We start from the raw sequence: 6,000 nt of genomic DNA on the forward strand, positions 1-6,000 counted from the left end.
GATTGTCCTCCCATTTAACAATTACACTACAACTAAGCTAATGACATGAAATTAAACTAATTAAACTAAGGGAGAGATACAATCCATCAAGAAATGAGTATGAACCATCAAATAAACCACAAGAACATGCCATTAAGCACTATGTTTTGACAATCTCTAGATCTATAGCATCAATACACATAGACATGCATCAGTAACACAAGAAATAGAGACAAACACATGAACATCTATTCTAGCATACATAGACATATGGATAGAATGAAATGATCAATTGGAAGCATTAAACCACATAAATCATTAAATAAACATGATCTATATATATAAAAGTGTCAAGACATGAATCACAATACAAATCCCCTCACAAATACATAAATCAAGAAGTATAAAGTATGCTTAGGGCTAAGTCTAGCCCCAAGAGGATGTCTAGCCACTCTTAGATGATGTCCTCCAACCCTCAAGGGCAAGCTCCATGGAAGAAATCTGCTCCTTGGTTGATGAAGAGTCTCTAATGGTATCTCTAGCCTCCTCCTCTTCTTTGCTTCCTTATTAAGTATTATCTTCTCTAAGTAAGTGTATATGTGTAAAAGTGGCTCATATTCCTTATATAGGTAGATCAAAAATCACCCTAAATGAGCTGGGCTCATACACCAATAATCCTCTAATGATTGGATATGAGATAACTTTTAATGAGCTAGAATTTATTTTTTTCTCGGGATTTGGGAGGTTCGATCGATCGAACTTGAGGTGAGATCGATCGAACATGGCTGAGATCTATCGAATTGAAGCTGGATCGATCCTCAATGGCGGCGCCTTTTTGGATAAAAACAAATCTGAGATATTTTGAAGATATTTTTGGGAAAAGGACAAAAGTGGTTGGTAGGGTGGTACAGCTGGATAAGATCTGGCATGTGGATAAGGACAAGAAGGTTCGATCGATCAGAGAATGATGTTGGATCAATCGAACTTTTGGGATCTCTGACAATGACATCATGGCCTGGATCTATCTTGAAGTGCTGAGATCGATGGAAATTGGATCGATCGAACTTTTCTGGAGATCGATCGAAGTTACTGAAATTCCACCCTTTGCTTCCTTTTACTCTACTTTGCTCCTTTCTTCGATTTATCCCAGAATTGCTTCATTTCTGCTCTTATTCGGCTGAGTTAGCTTATTTTGGGGATAAGTACCTGAAAATGAAAATAACACGAAATCAATACAAAACGGTAAAATAAGATAGATAAAGGTTTTAGAATACCAAAGCTTAAGGGGTTTAAATACGCACTTTTCAGCGCTCATCACCTAACTCGAAAGGGTGGAAGGCCAACTTACAGAAAGCCTTATCCAAAGTTCATTAATGAAGTTGAATTTCTAAGGAATTCCAGAATTCCAGAGTTTGCAACGTTTAATAGGGAGGGCGAACAGTGTACCTTGGAACATATCAATCGGTTCACTGTCTAATGTGGAGAAGCAGTAGCCAATCCATGGCTGAAAATACGCTTATTTCCAAACACACTGACTAGATATGCTTTCAGGTGGTATTCCAACTTGCCAGCCAACTCCATCCAAAGTTTGCAGCAATTTGAGGATTCATTCCATACTTTGTTCTATAGAGCTGAGCCTGAAGTGTTCATGGCAGACCTTTCCAGACTTTTTCAACTACCTGGGGAGTTGGTGATGAGCTTTCTTTCCAGATTTAGGCTGGCTAAGTTCAAATGTAATTTGTCCTTGCCGCCAAAAGAGTATGTGAAGATGGTCGTGAACGGCCTAGAATTTAAACTTCGCAAGAAGTTTGAAGGTGTACAATTTCATGACTTATTTGACTTAGCCGGCAGAGTAGCTAAGTATGAAGAGCTCCTTCATGAAGAGCAAGACCGGAAGAGCTCTTCCAAGGGCACTTACTATCGTGATCCTAATTATGAGGTGTATACCACTAAAACTGAAGGGGAATTTGAAATAAATGTAGCCGAGCTCAACATAAAGAAGGCTTATACTTGTGAGGCCTTGACAAAACCAAAGTTAGCCATGACCAACTTGCAAGCCGCCTCTGGTTCCAAGTGGAAGGGGGCAGACCCTTCTAAAAGTTACTCTTTTAACATCGCTAAAGCCGAGCAAATTTTTGATTTGCTCATGGCTGACAAGCAACTGATTTTCACAACAGGCCACAAGATGCCATCGACCTCAGAAATGGCCGAGAAAGAGTATTGTAAATTTCACAATTCATGAAGGCATTCAACTAATAATTGTGTGATTTTCCATAACATAGTGCAAAAGGTGATTGAAGACGCCAAATTAAAGTTTTCAGAAAAAATAGAAGTCATGGGTGTTGATGAAAATCCTTTCCCCAAGGTTGTTGCCACAAATATTACTTCCCTTGCCGCGGAACACCCTAAGAAGAAGGTGGACTTGGCAGATTCAAGAGCTAGTGGAAAACTTGAAAGTCCTAAAGTTGTAGCATCCCTGGAGAAAACGGTGGCCGAGTTGGAAAAACAACTCCGTGAGTCTCAAATAGCCTTAATCCAGCAAGGTTGTTGCCCCAAGTGTAAAATTCGAAATGAAGGCTGTCATAGAGATGTTCCAAAGGAGAAGCTGTCCAATGATAACCGATGCCAAAAAAGGAAGGTCTATGATCGGCTGACTTTCCAAAAGGTGGAAAACATAGTTACTGTAACCATTCCAGAGAAGGAAAGTCGGGTCCATCCAAAAAGAAGGGCAGCAGAAAGGAGATCAAAATTCCTTCCAAGGAGTTTAAAAAGGAAAAAAATTTCCTATCAGGCAGGACCTCGTCCTAGCAAAAAGTTTGAAAGTAGTAGATGGCAAAACAAAGGTTCTGAAGGTGATAGACATTGAAGGCCAAAAATGGCCTCAGAGGTATGGGTTAGAAAGGGGAATGAACATCTCCGACTAAGAATGGTTAGACCTCCTACCTTGCAAGATGAGGGGTGGAGAAGGCTTGAACATCCTAAGTTCCCTATTCATGATGACTCTTATATGACCCGCACATAAAAGCGAAGGCAGCAAAGGAAGAGGGCTGATAGAAGGAAATTATGGGAAAAAGACCATGGTTGGTCCAACTGGCCACAAAAAATGGCTAAACCATCAGATTTATCTGAACTTCCAACTAAAGGAGGGGTTAGAGATCCTGATGATTTATTGGATTTGGTTTCAGAGGTTGAAAATTCCTTAACTACAGACAACCCTCCTACAAAAGATAGAACAAACTTTGAAATCCCCAATAGTTCCAGCAGCAGTAAGAAAATCTGTTTTGGGAGCCTTCCAAGTGAATTTACTTGCAATATGGTAGTGGTTCTTCCATTATTTTTTGAGCCACAGCCAAATCAGCCCAATTCAATGGAAGGAGATGTAGTAGATACAAGTCCTCTTATAGAAAGCCCTGGATAGTCTAGTTCTGGGCCAATCATAATGGAACCGAATAATGGTATCCATATAGAAGAAGTTTTCGAAGAAAAAACTGAGTATCTCCAGAAATTGAAGGGAGTTGTGATTGAAGAAATTAGCCCCATGAAATCGAAGAAAATTGTGTTAGAAAAGCCACCATATGGCATGAATCAGTAGCTCAAACCTTATTTTATCAAGGTACTGGTGGAAGGGAGGCCCTTAGCAAGAGTTTTGGTGGACAATGGTTCAGTATAGAATGTTGTTCCAGTCAATGTCATGCGCATGCTTGGAAAGTCTCCTAAAGATATCATTCCAACTGATATATCCGTTAGTGGATTCACGGGAGGAATAGTGAAGACACAAGGCATTCTACCTTTGGAATTAATGGTGGGAGATAGAACTTCCATCACAGCCTTCTTTGTTATTGAATCTACAGCAGCCTATAACTTGCTTTTGGGCTGCGAATGGATTCACCCAAATTTTTGCATTCCATCTTCACTCTATCAAATGCTAATATTTTATAATGGAGATGAGGTAAAAGTGGTGAAAGCTGATAGCCGACCATTTATGACAAGGGTTTATCATACAGATGCTGAGTTGTATAGTGAAAAATTCATTCCAATCAGATTTATTGGAAATGATAGCAAGGGTCGTCCAAGGAAGGCCACCATAAGAAGAACTCTCACAAAAGAAGATGTAAAGGAGCTTTTCCAAGAAACACCAAGGCCAACAATTCTACCCAAGGCCGGTGTTCAGCACTACATTTCAAATAAAAGTTTTTATGGAAGAGAAACCTAAAGAAAATAGAGTGCTTGGCTAGGCAGTTAACTGCTACCTTGCCAGGTTGAAAGAATATCTAGCCGAACTACGGCTGGAAAAGGGCTAATGTGCTGGTACTTCATTTTCAACCAATGTTTTGGAAATTATGGAAGATACTGAAAACAAGTTGGATGTTATCCAACTAACAAACTTGAAGGAGGCGCCAATGAAGTTAGACGATCTCAAGGCCGAAGTACAAGATCCACTTTTAAAAGTTAATCTTGGAACGGAATAGGACCCTCGGCCTACTTACATCAGTAAGCTTTTGGAACTAACCTTTAGAGAAGAATTAATTTCCTTACTTAAAGAATACAAAGATTGATTTGCATGGACATATGAGGAAATGCCAGGACTTTCCAGAGAGCTGGTAGAGCATAAGTTGCCAATTAAGGAAGGTTTCAAGCCTTTCAAGCAGCCTCCAAGAAGGATGTCCCAAGAAGTTGTTCTAAAGGTCAAAGAAGAGATAAATAGGCTACACAAGACTGGTTTTATAAGAACCACCAGGTTTGTTGACTGGATTTCCAATATAGTTCTAGTTATTAAGAAAAATGGCAAGCTAAGGGTATGTGTGGATTTCCGGAATATCAATCTTGCAACTCCAAAAGATGAATACCCCATGCCTGTTGCTGACCAATTAGTAGATTCTACTGCCAAGAATGAAATTCTTTCATTCATGGATAGGCATTCTGGGTACAACCAGATTTATATTACGGAAGAAGACATTGCCAAGACGGCTTTCAAATGTCCAGGATCCATTGGAACATTTGAATGAGTTATTATGCCATTTGGATTGAAGAATGCTGGAGCAACATATCAAAGGGCCATGAATGCCATTTTCCATGACATGATTGGCCATTTCTTGGAAGTCTACATTGATGATGTAGTCATCAAATCCTCGGCCAAGGCTCAACATCTCCATAATTTAAAGATGGTTTTTGAAAGAATGAGGCAGCACAAGTTGAAGATGAATCCTTTGAAGTGTGCCTTTGGGGTTTTAGTTGGAAACTTCCTGGGTTTTCTAGTCCACCAAAAAGGTATTGAAATAGACCAAAATAAAGCAAAGGCAATTATTGAAGCAAAGCCACTGGCCACTAAGAAAGAACTACAAAGATTTCTTGGCCAGGTTGGATATTTAAGGAGATTCATTGCCAACCATGCTGGAAAAACTCATGTTTTCTCCCCATTGTTGAAATTGAAAGGTGCTGAGGAATTTAAGTGGACCGAACAACACCAGCAAGCCTTTGAAGGTTTGAAAAGCTATTTGGCCAACCCTCCAATGATGATGCCTCCAATCAAGAAGTGGCCTTTAAGATTATACTTATCGGCCGCTGATGAATCCATTAGAACTCTTGTAGCTCAAAACAATGAATGGGGAAAGGAGCAAGCCATCTATTATCTAAGTAGGGTACTCACTCTAGTGGAATGTAGGTATACATCCATTGAAAAATTGTGCCTTTCCTTATACTATGTAGCTATAAAGTTGAGAACCTATATGTTACCAGTAGCCGTGGATATCATTTCTCAAACAGATTTGATTAAGTATATGCTTTCAAGGCCCTTGATCACTGGACGTATTGGAAAGTGGTCACTGGCCTTAATGAAGTTTTCCTTTAAGTATATTCCCCAAAAGGCAGTCAAAGGAAGGGCAGTGGCAGAATTTCTAGCAGACCATCCTTCCACCAAGATTGATTAAGATATATGTGACGAGGTGGATAATCTCTACCTTGATTATACACCTTGGACTCTCATGTTTGATGGATCAAACACTCATGATGGAGGAGGAGCTG

Source organism: Cornus florida, unplaced genomic scaffold, assembly GCF_030987335.1.
Source record: "Cornus florida cultivar Cherokee Brave unplaced genomic scaffold, ASM3098733v1 CherokeeBrave_3.0.0_Hap2_Chr02, whole genome shotgun sequence".
Classification (NCBI taxonomy): Eukaryota; Viridiplantae; Streptophyta; class Magnoliopsida; order Cornales; family Cornaceae; genus Cornus; species Cornus florida.